Here is a 15,880-nt window from a genome sequence, read left to right as displayed (position 1 = left end):
CCTCGTAAGCCCTGTCCTTGTCCTTCTCCACATCTGCTCTTACTTGGTGAAGACAAGATGAGGATAAATATCAGCCCACAGCAGCTAATGATGGGGCCTTCATGGGTTTCACTATCCCATCAGCTAGTGCTGCAAATCATAGTGAATAAATGTTTATTGAAATAAGGTTTTGAGCTCTGACGTTCAGCACTCCAGTCCCTCCTGTGGCTGGACTAGGGCAGCTGCTGGAGATGGCCCAAACAAAAGGCCACTTTTGTTTGGTGCAGCTTTCATGTGTTATGAGTAAGTATCTCTTGTGGAACCACTTCAGCCAATTCAGAGGCAATGGAGAAAAAAAACACCTTACAAAACCTCCATGGAAAAATAGATCCTGGAATGCATTTCTGTTACAAGGTATACATTTGCTAGAGAGAGAGTTGGATGTGAATTGAAGACTTGAAAGAAATTAAATTACTTGACAGGATACTATAATTGAAAAGAAGAGAAAAGTGTATGTTTGAAATAAATTTATTTGCTACCACTGGAGAACTGTAATTGAAAATAGGAGAAACTTGTTGAGTGAAGCATTTGGAACTGATTTGAGAGGGAAAGAAAGTACAGGGCTCCTGCACTCTGAAATGAATTTCTTGCTTGATTTGTAGTATCAAACTTTGGAAACATCTATATGGATTAATGTGGAAGTGTGATGTCTTGCCCTAGGAAATCAGGCATTGCTGTTTAGGGACAGGGAAACATGATGCTCTAAGTCTGCTCCCCAGCTCTTACACAAAGTGGAACAAGGCATTGACTAAGACACAATGGGGTCCCACTCTGGGCTCCTCTGTACAAAGGAGACACAGGGCACTTGGACTGGGCCCAGTGGAGGACAGCAAAGGTGTTTAAGGGACTGGAGTATCTCTCTTGAGAGGAAAGGCTGAGGGAGCTGGGGCTGTTCAGCCTTGGGAAGAGACACCTGAGAGGGGATTCTGTCAGTGTCTGTCAGTGTCTGAAGGGAGGTGTCAGAGGATGGAGCCGGGCTCTGCTCACGGGTGCCAAGCAATGGGACAAGAGGCAATGGGCAAAAACTGAGGCACAGGAAGTTCCACCTGAACATGAGCAAGAACTTCCTTACTGTGTGGGTGACCATGCACTGGAGCTGGTGGCTCAGAGAGGATGTGGAGTCTCCCTCACTGGAAATAATCAAGAACTGTCTGGATGCAATCCTGTGCCCTGTGCCCCTCTTGAGCAGGGTGCATGGATAAGATAACCACTGAGATCCCTCCTAACCAGACCCATTCTGTGCCTCTGTGGTTCTGTGATGGCAGTGCTAGGTCTAGATTTCAGATGCAATGTCACCAAGGTCTTCTTCTCTGCTGGGAAAGCCCACTTGTGCCTAACATTTACCTGAGGGTAAAATGAATGTGCATCATCATGAAATGACTCATGAGCACACAACTATCTCAGAGAGTCCCATGGCATGAGAAAAACATTTGCCAGCATCTGTCTAGCACTTGATGGTGGAGCTGGTTTGTCCTTCTTATAAAAAGCTATAAAGATAAGAAGAAAAAAGGACGAATACTGCTGAACAGCACAGAGATTTCTCTGCAACCAAGAAATGGTTGGAAATGTCTCTCACACTGTTCCCATACAGCATCTGTTCTGTATCAGTAGGTGAGCTGCAGCCTCCTCACACCATGGACATTTATGAAACATCACCCAGGGACTTCCAAGAGATCAACAGCTCTTTAACTGTAGTTTCCACTTGCAACTCTTTCAGGAATTCACTCAGTACCAAAACATGGGCTGAAATTAGGTGGAAAATGGCCTTGTGTGAAATTAGGTGAAAAACACATCCGTGTTTTCTACACTACAGATCCAGTAGCTTGGGTTGCTCTGAAAAACACCTGTGCTAGATCTTCTCAGCCACAAAACCTACAAACTCTGCCTAGGAACACAGGTCTGAGCTGGTTTTTTTTCTCTGTCTGATACACTACTGAGTGCATTCAGGACTGTGCAGGGTACTGAAGGCTTTCATTGACACCTCTGCAGCCGCAGGGCAGGAGTGATTGATTGGCTGAGTAATAGGAACTTGCAAAAGGAACCAGCTGAAGATGTACAAGACAGAATGGATGCCTTAAACTACTTTCTCTTCCTTGAAATACCTCCTCAGGATAGACATGAATCAACTGCAGTTACAGTTTTACACTGTCATAAGGCTCAGGTCACTCTCAGGCTTCAGGGTTTCTCCTCACATGCTCTGTTATCCCCAGAAATGTCCTCCAATTTTATAAAATTCAATTTTTTTCTTACTGTCTACATTTATTTCTTTGTACGAACACATTAAAAATAAACAGATGCATTGAATTCAAATTCCCGTCAGTCTTGTTCAATATAATATTTTACCTCATGTATTTTCCCCATTTCTGACCTCTGAAAATTTTTCCTAAGGAATTGCGATTACAGAATCAGAGGATAAGAGGATAGGATCACTGGGAAATTCAGTCTGGAAGGGACCACAGGAGGTGCCTCCTGCACCACAGCAAGCAGGGCCAGCAGTGAGGTCAGACCAGGTTGCTCAGGGCTTTGCCCAGCCGGGTTTCACAATCCCCAAGGATGGAGCCTGCCCAGCCTCCCGGTGCAGGACCTGCCCTGTCCTCATGGAAATGTTTCAGTGCCCAGCCTGAGCCCTCCCATTTCAGCTCCTGCTGCCCAGGGCTCGGCTGCCTCCTCTCCCTCCCCTCCCCAGGGGCTCTGGGGTGTCTGTGAGGTGCCCCCAAAGCTGTCTCTGCCCAGGCTGGAGCAGCCCCAGCCTCTGCTCATGGCCAGGCTCCAGCCCTGAGCCCCGCAGGGCTGAACTCGCTCCGGTTATCGGCGTCTGTCTGCCCTGGGGCACCAAACTGGGGCTGCCCAGATGTGCCCTGACAGCGAGGGCTGGGCACGGGCTCCTGCCCCAGCTCCTCACTGTGCTCCTGCTGTTGCAGCCCAGGTGCTGCTGCCTGTCTCTGCCACCAGCTCCTGCCCTGGTCAGTGTGTGTCTGCACACCAGTTTCCCATATCCCTTGACTGCCTCCCCTCCATCAGTTTGTCCCATTACTTTTGAAGCTGCTCATAATTTTGACTACTACAACATCCTTCGCCAATGAGCTCAAAAAAATCAGTATTTTGTGAAAATTCAATTTTTGTTGAAAAGTGCTCCTTTTCATTTGCTGTCTCTGATGGTTTCATTTGGTGACCCACAGTCCTGTGAGAAGAAGTGAATAAATTTTCTTATGCAGCACACAATTTTGTAGAGCTACATCATATTTCTCCTCAATCATCTGTTTCCCAAGCAGAAGAATCACATTCTGTTCAGCGCTTTTTTGAAGTGGATCTATAGAGCATATTCTTGTTATTTCCTGTGCCTCTTTTCCATTTCCATGATAACCTTTTGAGATGAGATGACAGCATATGAAAAGAGGATGCATCATAAATTTACAGTGTAATGATGCATGCTGTTTTGTGCTCCCTTCTCTTCCTAGTAATTACCGAGAGTCTCTTTACTCCTTAACACTGAAATGGTGTTCTCAAAGCACTATCAGATATTTCTCATGCATTTAGAGGAAATGGAGAGCCCACCAATACTTGTGTGTATGTAGTTAAGATTGTTTTCCTCACATGACCTGGGGTGAATGCTGTAACACCAACTTTCACCTCTGCCTTTAGTCACAGTTACTTTGTACCATGAGATCTTCTGCAACTGTCTGCAGCTGGTCACAGTTCAATACCTTGGGATAATTTTGCAGATGTGGCCCCTTAGGAACATGGTTTAGTGGTGGACATGCATGCTGCTTTAACAGGTGGGCTCAATGGTCTGAGAGGTCTTTTCCAACCTAAACAATCCTATGATTCTCTGACCAACAAACCCTCCCATCTCATGGTGGATGCTTTTCTTCACACATCACTTACAAGTATTTTGAATAATGTAGATAGCAACATAAATTTCTCTCAGACTTCACCCATATCCTCCTTTCAGCTGCTTATTTATCTCTCCTTTTATATCCCTACTCCTAAAGCTAATGTTAAAGCTTTTCTGTCTCCTTGTTTCTTTGAAGGTCTTGGATAAAGTGACGTGGGAGAGGAACCAAAGGCCAGCACTGTCCACTGGCCTGACCTGACTTTTCAGAGAATGCTCAGTCTGCAGCAGAAGGTGTCCACAACCTAAAATCTGCATCACTTGTTAGAAACTGCATGGAACTGGCCTTTCTCAAATAATGCAGGCTGTTTAAAGGAGTGTTTAGTACAAAGTCACTTTTACCAGGGCAGGTAAGTGGCATCACATCAGTGCAAGCCTGGCAGGAGGAGACCTGGGTGTTTCCCTTTGGCAGGACAAAGCCTCCTTTGAGAAAGCTGTGCTTGGGTGAGCTACAGGCTGTGCTGCCACAGGGTTATCACAGCACAGGAGGGCAAGGGTCCTGCTCACTGGCTCATCCCTGAGACAGCAGGACAGTCCTACTGCTTTGGGCTGCCCGGTTCTGGGCTGGGGGGCACCACAGCTGGTCTCAGCACGTGCCTCTTTGCAAGCCATCAGAGTCATGGCTTTGTTGGGGAAGAGGAAGAGTAGCCTCTGCCTGGAGCAAACCCAGCATTTTTCTATCACCTTCCTGAAACCCAGGTGGACCTGGTGTACACGTGCCACCTGTATGCCTTCTACTGGAACATTTGAGAAATGCTTTTACACCCAGGGAGACTCTCTTATCAGGGAGAAGGTGCATGTTTTAATGGAAAGCCACCAGGAGAACTCACCTAGAAAAGCCCTGAAAGCCTGAAGCAGGTAGCAGACAGCTGCTCACTGACATGGGCTAGGACTGTGGTTGTCCCCCTGTGGGTCACCAGCCTGACAGTGATTCCTCCTTATGAGCAGAGCAGGTGGACTGGGGGAGTCAAGGGAGATGGAAAGTTGGCAATGCTGGAGCTGAGGGCATCCCTGTTAGAGCCACAAGACCTCTACACTGTCAGCCCAAATAACCTGGGGTGGCCTTGCCAACCTTCTGCCCTGGAAGCCCAAAGGTGGCACCTGAGGGAGGATCATGCCTTGATTCCATGGCAGCACCGTGCACTCTGTGCAGGCACGCTGCAGGAGCTCGTGTTCGTGCACACACAGCATCAGTCACACCCCCATCCCTGCTCCTGTAGCCTACAAAAGGCATGTGAGAGAGCTGAGATGGGGACCTGGGAGATAACTGCTCAGAAATGCCTGCCACAGCTGCACAGTGCCATCAGTGCAAGGGCAGCCTGGTCTGGGATGGGCTGGAAACTGAAAAGCCACACTACCCATAAAGGGACCCTCCTGCCAGCCCCCTCCCTCATACACCTCCTGGGCTGCCAGGATAAAAACCCCTTGCTTCTTCATGCAGGATGTGCAGCTCTTCTCTCACCACAGGGCAAGGAGAGCAGCTCTCCCTTAGCCAAGACCTCCAGATGTTTCCAACCCACAGCAAATTGGGCACCCCCATCCTGCACACATCACACTGCTCACTCCTGGGGAGGGCTGGTGTGCAGCACTGGGACAGAAAAGCTGTCTGGGGCTCATCCCTGGTCCTGCATGTCCACTGCTGGGGGAATGCTTGAAGCATGAGGGATTTCTTGAGCTACTCTCCACCTGGATGAAGCCAACAAGTGAGTAAGGAAACTGATGTTAACCCCGTGTTTGTCACAGCACAGACAGACCAGCTCACCCACTCCTTGGTTGTTTGTTTGGTTTTTTGGTTTTTTGGGTTTTTTTGTCTGCTGTTTCTCCTACAGCCTAACCTAAGGGCTACAGAACTTAATTCTGAACTCAGTACTCAATATAAGACAGAGGTCTGAAGACCCTTCAATTTTTATTACTTTATTGGGAATGATTACTGTTTAGAGAGACAAAAATCCCTTTAAATAAAAAATAGGGTTTTTTGGTTTTTCTTTTTGTTGTTCACTAGCCTCAAACCATGTTAGCATTGAATTTTAAAGGTCAGGGCTGGAGTAACACAATTCACCAGTTAGATCTTCACTAGCCTATTATTGCACCAATTTCAGAAGGAGAAATCTGAAAAAATTGCCAAGGGAGATTGAGATCAGGCTGGTGACAAAAAAGCTGAAATGCAACAATGAGGCTCATTGTGTTGGTGACTTTATTTAGTTTTTCAACTTTCTCCTGAAGTGCACTTCTCTAACAAAATTTAAACACCAATGCTCTGCCAGAGAATCCCCTGGCACCTGGCCTGCTGGGTCAGACATCTGTGACACCCCAGTCATGTGCAGCCCCTGCAGACACTGAGGGCACCACATCAACTACACAAATAGAAGTGTGTCAAAGTCAGGCATTTTAGACTCTGTAAGTGGCAAATTTTCATGCAGCTCACGAAAGGGTTCCCATCATCTCTGAGAAGACAAAAAAGTGCTGTCCCCCAGGGCTCCTTCTGTATGTGTGATTTGTAAAATGTTAGGAAGTCATCTGATGGTTGCAAATTGCTTGACACTTGAGAGAAGGGGTAAATAGATGAGGGAAACTGGAGATCAAGGACTCTCTACTCAAACAGCTCACATTTAAAAGACACTTCATTAGTATAAACATATCAACACAACATGGAGGTACTCCACTCCTGTAAAGCCACATGCTTTGGCACTTCAAGAGCACAAAGATAAAATGGCCACATGCAAGCAGGAATAAAACAGTTAAGAAAAGGATTCTTTGCTAAAAATATATTATTTTAAGTAAAGCTGTGGCAAGCAGGGAGAAGAGTCAGAGAGAAAAGAACAGCTAAAACACAGGATGGGCAGCAGGTTCAGTCCTTTGTAAGCAGGCTAGCACTGGTTTATTTCCATTTTGAGCCTTGTCTAGCAATAAAGTGATCTCAGAGTAAGCCAGGAGGTGGTGATGTTCCTTACAGAAACAGTGAACTGCTGAGCAGGATGCCTTGGGCCAAAGTAACTGTGGATGCAGTTCAGCAGGTGTGTGACACAGAGAGGTTTCTGTCATAAGGCATCTGGCAAGTGTGAGAGCTGGTAATACCAAGTGATAGCTAAAGGAGAAATATTTTCTCTAACAACGTCTTTGGCAAAAATCTGCAGCTTTTCCACAGCTGAGAAGAATATGCTCAGTGCTCAATGAGTAAAAAATAAGCTGAGGGCACATGAAATGGGAGGGTTCAGTGCCTGAACCTGGGTGTGCAGTGCCTTCAGCCACAAATGCCTCTGTTCAGGCATGGCCCAGCAAAGGGGCCCTGGCAGCCAGCCCATGGCCCTTGCAAATGCCTCTGATGGAGAGTGACTTGCAAGGGAGGTTTTTGTGATTTAAGGGGACCCTTTATTACCTCCTTGGCTCTAATCAGGTTGATTTATGCCACTGAAGGATTTGGGCCACGTACATGTCTGAAAAGTGTTTGCAATACCTCTGATTTGATGATGGTTGTTAGCCTGACCTGCTGGCCCTGATATCCACACTATGGACTGTGATACATTCAGTGTTCAAGTACTTTGGGGGATTTGGGGTAGTTTTATCAGAAGCCCTGGCAGATGGTTGAAATATCACAGTTTTGGATTTTCCTGTCTCATGTCAGATGGCTTTTGCACTCCAGTGCTAACAAATTACTGCACTGGCCCTTCTGAACCTCAGCTTTACTACTACAATGTATTAGAGAAAATCACAGTGTGCAACATCTCCTGAAGGTGGGCTCATGTTGCAATATTAGTGTCATGTAATTCTTTCTAGGTCAGCTTTGAATGGCATTTGTGCATTTGTAAGGGAGGAACAGCCAGCTAAAAACGAGGTCCTGGACTTTCAAATGACTTGGCATGGCCTTCTGGGCCTGAATGTCAAGTCCAGCTAAATATGTCTTCAGGGGTCAGATTTGAGTTTTCAGTCTTCAAAAACATGTTGTAGTATCAATATCCCTTCTGCTTTTGCTTCCTGGGGCATTTGGAATGATCATGCTTTGCCTGTGTGGTATTTTACCTCCTAAAAGTTTTTTAAGAGGTAATTCCATCAAAAGCAACGTTGTTTAAATTTTTTTTTGTTCGCTTACTTCTGGGCCTTACACTGTGCTTGTTCACCGTGTGTGGGTCACACTGCAAAGTGACAGAATCCACTTAATATATGGCCCCAATGCTGGCTTTGAAACTCCATCCATTCTTTCCAGACCCACAAAGCTTGTTAATTAATTCTCATTTTCAAATCCCAAATACATTTGTGTGGATTATAGCAGACCACATGTTTGCTGACATTGGGATGAAGGAAATGATCTGATTCACTGTTTGAAAATTATGAACATACCCTACAATATCTCTGAATGTCAGCATTCATTTTAAAATGCTCCAAACTAAAGGCACTGTAAGGACTAATTACTGTGCTGTGATTCTAGGTGTGTTACAGCAGTCTCAATAATGACATGCTTGATTTAAGATTGTTAAATGTTTGTATTAGGATATTGTTTGTGGCAAATGGGGCATCAAATATAAAAACAGTTCTCTCCACAGTGTTAGGAGAATCTTTTCTCTTTGTCCTACAGGGCATACTAAATCACCATTTTCCTCACTTCAGTGCTGAAGTTTTCTGACATTGTTGGGAAGTCAGAGGGCAGCAGGATTTTATGAAGAAATGTGTAGATTGAATGGAATAGATAGAAATGGTAGGAGTGAGAATGAATCTTGATATAAGAAAGGATTTGCCAATGCCTTCACAGGTTTAGGCCGAGTTAAAAAGAAAATAGCTGGGTTGGTCTCTCTTTTATCTGAAGAGAAAGTCATTTTGCTTACAAGAATTAAAAAGAAACATCCTTCAGAACGTGGACATAAGTATTTTTCAAAGTTTTAGCACTCTGCTTGTGTGCCAGTTTTGTCTGGAGAAGCTTTCCTCTTTTTGCATGACTGAGTTTGTAATAGCAAACAGCACCATCCTGCCAATGGGGAGGGCTTGAAATTCTCTGTTGCATTTCTCCTGAGAGCATGGGCTCCTGGCACCCTCTCACAGCACCCAGCAGGTGTCTGCCTGAACCTGAGGGCTCTTCCCTTCTGCCTGGACACACATGGCACCTGGGAAGCACCTGCAGAAAGAAAAGCTGAGCTGCTGCTGGCAGCTGAAGCTGGGTGCCCAGCTGAGCCTGCAGAGCTGCTCGTGGCTGAGAAAAGGGAGTTGGTCCCACTTCTGCTGCTGCTGACCCACTACCCCCACCTTGCATGGTTAGCACCTCCTTAGACCCTCTCCTGTTCCCATTCACCCAGCAAAATGGCCAAACCTGGCCACTGCTTTTGCTCAGAGAGGAGCCTGGTGCATGCCATCCCTGGCAGAGGTGCTGGTGGGAGCTTTGGCCAGGGGCTGGGATGGGAACCAACCCCTTCTGGCAGCAGGGAACTGTTCTGTTGGCTCACACCCTCTCAGGAAACCTTACCCCAAGACAGCTGCAAAAGGAGGAAGAGAACAAAGAGCAGCCTGGAAAGGAGGCAAAGCAGCTTCTTCCATCTCAGCCTGGCTTTTCTTCTGTGGCAGTTGGCTTTAAGAAGCTGGTGAGGGGACAGGAGTAGAAAGAACAACAGTAGAAAGAACAATAATAGTGGACACAGGTGCCCAAAAAAGGTGCAGCACACAGCAAAGAGCAGATTGAAACCCTGTGTGCCATCTCCAGCGGTGTGTCTTTAGAAAGAAGCCATTCTTATCCAGGAGTAAAATATAACTTCTCTTAAGGAAAGGAAAGCACAAGGATGAGTTCTCTGGGTAACCAAGAGCTCGTGGGACTGCCCAGGACAGCATCCCTGCTGCAAGGGCCATGTGGTCTTCTCCTTCCCCCTTCATAAACTGCAGACTTTTGGTACCCCAGAAAACAGCCCTGAGATATCCATGGCTATAAGGGCAGTGTGCAGGTCTGGGGCTGGTTCCCAAACTGCTCCACAGAGGTTAAGGGACAAAACCTCAAGCTAGATTTAAAAATCCCTTAAGATGCAAGGGATACTGATGGTAGCTTTACTCCTACTCCTTTGCTCTCGCTCTCCATTCCCCCTTATATTTCTTCAGTTGATATTGATCCATTTAAGATGTATAAAGCAAATAACTGTATTTAACAGCCCTAGTTGTGAGCAATCAAAGAGCTCTCAGAAAATCTCAGAATGTGAATCTACAATGTTTACCCTCAGGCAGGAATTCCATTAATAATTTAAGATGTCTGTGTGCAATTGAACAGTAATGGTAATTTTCAGCTACAAGGGATCAATCTAACAGTGTATTCCAGATGTCTGTATGCTGTGGAAACAGTTCTCCTCTGGGTAAATGTCATCTTTATATACAGTGAGCTCTGAAAAATTACAGCCATTTTTCTCTATGGTTCATTTACAAAGCTTTCTTGAATCCCAGGAAAAGCCCTTACAGTGTGACCCTCAGCTTGCATGCCTATCACTGCCCTGCACAGCCAGCAGAGCTGCTGCTGCTGCTGCTCTGACCTGTAACTCCAATGCTTCTTGAGTGTCCAAAGCCTCAGAAGGGAATCACAGAATCACAGAATACCCTGAGCTGGAAGGGGCCCACAAGGGTCATCAAGTCTGAATCCTGTCCTTACACAGGACAGCATGATGAATATCACCATGTGCCTGAGAGCATTAAGTGGGGCACACTGGCTCCAGCCTCCCTTCCTGAGGAGCAGCACTGGATCCACCCAGAGCTGGATCAGCTGCTGGCTCATCCCAGGGCACCATCACACATTGCACACATAGGGTCAAGCAATGCAGTTATGCATCAGGCAACGTGCTGCTCCTGCAAGAAAACATCTTTCAGTAGGATGCCTGGCTCCTCCCTCATGGGGAGGATTGGTTGCATAGGTACAGAACAGCTCCATCAAGAGCAGGGTGTAAATGTCTCCAAAAAGTACTTTCAGGGAGGGCAACAATTGAGAAATCAAGGAATATATCAGTGCAAATAAATTCCACATGAACTTAACAGCTGTGAGAATATCCAGCCCAGGCATCTCCTTGTCTGGAGGCTCCTAAAATCCCTGCTGGCATGGTTTCCCAGGCCTCCAGGTACTGGAAATAACACGTCATAACCCCCTCTGAAAGGATTACACCATGAACTAAGCTTTGGTCCATCCTCTGCTGGCTGCCTCCAGCTGGAGGATGGTGCTCAAGCCTGCCTTCATCCTCCTTCAGAAGATGCCAGATGCTTTCCATGCTTGTTGTCCCTACTAATGGCCTTTGAGCTATGGACATTGTACCAGCTGTGGTTAGCACTGAAACAACGAAAAAAACCAGCCTGATAGCCAAGGCTAATGGTGGGGGAGGGAGAAAAGATTCAGTTTTTACTGGACTTTTCTGAATCCAGCCTCCCTCAACAAGGATGATTATAGCTAATTAGGCAGAACATGGTAACAACACTCACATTTGGATGTGTGGTGTCTCGATGGAAGAGGAAATTAAATAGGAGAGCTGCAGACAAAGGAAATGAGGCCAGCCCAAATGAGTGGCTTTTCATCAGAGAATGGATGAATAGATCAGTCAATTTATTTCGTTGTACCTAGAACATTAATAAGCATTACATAGTATTGTAATTTGCAACTCAAGGAAGCATCTGCCATACCATCCTTGAGGGCATTGTTTTCCTCCTGCCCTGAGCAGACAGACAGACACAGACAGACACACACACACAGACACACAGACACACACACACACACACACACACACAGAGACAGACCCTCTTCACCTACAACAACAGCAAATGCAGTTGTTAAGCACCCAGGATTGTCACACTGGGAGGAAGCCAGGGCTCAGTAAACTGAGGAGCAAAATAAGGATTACAGGATCATTAAGGCTAGAAAGCCCCTTGAGATGAAGTCCACCAAGGAGGTGCAAGGTGGACCAGGTGACTGGGTCCAGTGAAGGCACTGGCAGCTTTGGCACAACTGAGGCAAAATTTCTGGATGTCTTTTGATGTAGTACAAGGAATTTAAATGTGAGCAGAGACTTGAGCTGCTTTGGTTGTGAGCAGGTGGGATCCCAACTCTGAAACACACAGCTCTGGTCCGACCATCCTGCAAAACTACATCCCCAAGCTTGTAGTGACTCTTGAAAATGTAGATCTCCAGGCAAAGGTCTTTTTTTCATTACTCTACTATATAAGAACTGGGAAGCATATATACCTTGGCCTGACAGTACTTTTTCTTGCCTGCTGCTGGCAGTGCCCCCAGTGTGGTCAGAGACAAGAAGCAGGAAGAGGTGGAAGCAGGAATCAGGCTCTGTCATCCTCCTCAGCAGGAGCAAGCAGCAGGATTGCACCTAGTGGTCACAGTTTGGGGTCATGATCAAACACCAACCACCTGTCCACGTGCTGCTAAGGCAGAAAGCAAGTGATTGAAAGATTCTCACTGATTAAAGGTAGTGCCAAGGGAAATCCCTCAGGCTATGAATTCTGCACAGCACAAATTGGGAAATTTCATCCAGAAATTCCTGCTTCACACTCCCCCCATACTAAAATTGCATCATACTTTCAAGCTGGGCACCTGGCTCTGCATGCTGTTTTTGGACAGTGATTTTCTCTCTCCTGTGAGCTGAAAGAACAAAATCACAAACAAGCATATGAGAAAATTATTGCCTCAGCAATAACCTCTCCATAACCTAGTGGGGAGGAATTGTGTGCAAAAAAGACTTTGCAGTAAGATGTTAGAGTTACCAATAAAAACTTCAGGGCCATGTCACTGAAGCTGTATATTATCCATGCAATTTACAGAATCTATTTTAATTTAGCCACTTTCCCAAGAATATGAATGAGGCAAAACAAAAGGTTTCACAGGAGCAGAAACAACAGTGAAGGTACAGAGGTGTCCAAGAAGGGACTGGCAGCCCAGGCTTCAGGCAAGATGAAGGCAAATAACCCAAGACCCAGAGCCCAGCAGAGTGTGGCTTCTCCCAGGTGCTTCCTGCTGCAGCATCATTCCTTGCAGGAGAGGCTGGACACAGCCACGGGAGGAGGGCAGGGCAGATGGTGGCTGCCTGGACAGGGAAGGCTGGGCAATGTGCACAGAGAAACTGTCCCCAGACTGAGGGACAGGGTGCTGCTCCCTAGGGCTGCCAGACACCCCTTTCCATGAGTGCCCTGATTGCTGAACAGTGTTTTAAATAATAATAAAATAGAGTTAAAATTTAGCCAAATCTTAAGGTAAAGGGAAATAGTAACCACAGCCCCATTTAAAAATACATTGGCTTCCAAAATGTCACCTTCTGCCCTGCCCTCCTCAGAACACGCTGCAAGCTCCCAACTTGTTCCATCCATGCTTCCCATCAGCTTGCTCTGCCACTTGAACACATTGATACCTTCACTTCTACATAGGGATGGTGTGATAAACTTATTTTTGCAGACCACATGGAAATTCTAAAGTAACAACTTGCTGGCCTTTAAAAGCAAATATTGATATTTTTCAACTCTTTCAAAAATACGGATTTCATTTGTTCTAGCGCTGCTGCTATTTTTTAAATTTTATTTTCCTAACACTTTTCTTCAGGGAGGGCAACAATTGAGAAACCAAGAAGAGTTAGAGGTTTGTGAGAAGCTGCTTGAGCAATAATAGACTGAGAACATCAGTGTTTGACGGGGGACCTGGCCATTCAAACCTCAGCTCATTCACATTCTCCAGTAAAGCACCCCTTCTAATACAGCATGTTTGCTGATTTGCTTATTTCCAAGAGAGAAAAAACTTATTTAATACCTAGTTCAGACAAACAAAAAACCAAACAAACCATGTTAAAAAAAATTATGGGTCTATAACAGTAGCCAACAAGCACAAATGGAAAGCTGGCCTGCAGTTAAAGAGCTTACCAGTTGCACTGCCCAGCTGAACCAGGCTCCAGTCAGTACATGTACTCATTTGGATCAATGGTTATCCCAGGTTGCAGAGAACCCAGTGTCAACTTTCCACTCACAGAATCCTTTTTTAAATCTCCCTTTCTTTCCTTCTCTTTCTCTGCCACTAGCTGCTAGCTGTCTCTGTTATTTCATGTCTTCCTTAAGGCTGAGTGTGCCATAACCCTTGCAGATCTCATTCCTACACAATGAGGAGGAGAGCCACAAAATGAACACAAAATAAGCACAGCCAGGTCTGCTGGGGAAGTGACAAGAAATGTGTGACAGGGCTGGCACTCCCTGTGCCTCACCCAGGCTCCCTCCCCTGGCTCCTGCCAGCAGAGCGTGGGTGGCCCTGGCCCCTCGGGAGGGGACTGGGGTGGCCAAAAGCTTTTCCTTTGGGGAGTCTCCAAAGGAGAGTCTCTCTGAGTGTGTGGACAGGGACTTCCATGGGCCCAGTATGGACTGCAGGCAAATCTGCTTTGGCAGAGGTCTGGCTTTGAGCTGCAAGCTGCAGTGGAGGGACAGATTCCATTCCCTGGATGGCATCGTGGGACAAGGTGCGGGGTTGCCTGAGCAGCACAGCTCAAGTCAGCTCAGGTCGGTGTCTGGTCTTTCACGGTGGAAATTCAGGTCTTGGATCACAATACAGTGATAACTGAAAAGTGCTGATACTGGAAGTGAATCTGATGTGAGGCAGGTGAATGCAATCAGATCTTTGCTCGAGAGGGTAACAGGACACAGGAGCAGAGACGCGTTTTGGTATGAGTGTCTCAAGGTTTCTATCTATATTGAATTCAATCTTTGCTTCTGTCCTCATCTAAAGAGTCACATTTTAAGTGCTACCAACCTATTACATTAATATTTTTAACATTTTAGTAAGCAATTTCAGATTACAGACACCAATTTATTTTCCTTGTTGGTCTGTTTGGCAAATTTCTTTTACTTTCCCCATGGTATGATTAGCAAATCTACACTTACCCAGGTATTGTGAGCAAGATGACAGAGGAATCATAAGGAGCAATTTAATGTGTCCAATCTCAGAAAAGCCCACTAACATTTGCATTGTGAAAAATCAAGACCTGCTAATAAAACAAAATGAATTCCCAGTGGTACTGATCCTTGTGAAAACAAGACTTGTACTTAAAATATAATGTAAAACATATTTGAAATTCCATGTGGCTTTAGGGAAAGCTGTAGGAATTCATTTGGTGGCAAATTTGGTCACAGAAGATGGAAAGGATGGCAGGGACAGGGTGACAAGAGACTGTGCATGTAGATAGTAGAGCTGTGAGATATGAAATCAGTAGGAGTTGTGCTTGTGCATGTGAATGACAGTTTAGTCCCAACTCACAGCCTTCTACAGCAGCACCTGTTCTTTGGGTTCATTTATGTTCATTTTCACTCCTGATTCTCACAGTAGGCTTCCAGCATGCACAAAAGAGCTGGCTGGTCTTGCTCTGGGCTAAATAAATTCAAAAGTTGCAGAAACAGCTCTCTATTAGCATAAAGCAGATAAATCACAGCAAACCAATAAACTGTGGCTTCACAGGCACACTACCACAAGGAAAACACCTCTGGGAGGTCTGCATGTTCTCTAGGGCTGGGCATGACCCCGTGGCCATCTGGAGCACCTTGCCCCATGTCCTTCCAGGGCACACAAAGGGACAGGGACTTGCCCATTCCATCCTTGTCTCATGCCAACCCTCCACAAGGCTCAAAGCTGATACTTTTGCAACAGGATTAAAGTGCCCTTCTCCTGCTTTGCCAGACACTTGCACCTCTCTTCTGGCCTCCTAAAGTAAAAATGACACAAAATATCCAGCAACACCTTGCTGCTGCAGAGGACTTTCCCCAAGCAGTCCCAAACATGACTGTGTGCCTAAATAAACCTGCTGTGTGGGACCCTCTCCACAGCTTCTCAGAGACACTTTGGACCACAAAAGTGGACCTACATCACCAGTGCTTGAGTCTTTCATGCCCAGGTCCCAGGACACGCAGCCTTGTGCACTTAAGCAAGTGGCATCCCATGGATGTCTTTTGGATCAAGTTCAGCTCCATTGGATACATTTC

The sequence above is a fragment of the Molothrus ater genome, chromosome 2, assembly GCF_012460135.2.
Source record: "Molothrus ater isolate BHLD 08-10-18 breed brown headed cowbird chromosome 2, BPBGC_Mater_1.1, whole genome shotgun sequence".
In the NCBI taxonomy this organism is placed as follows: Eukaryota; Metazoa; Chordata; class Aves; order Passeriformes; family Icteridae; genus Molothrus; species Molothrus ater.
This window is presented reverse-complemented; position numbering follows the sequence as displayed.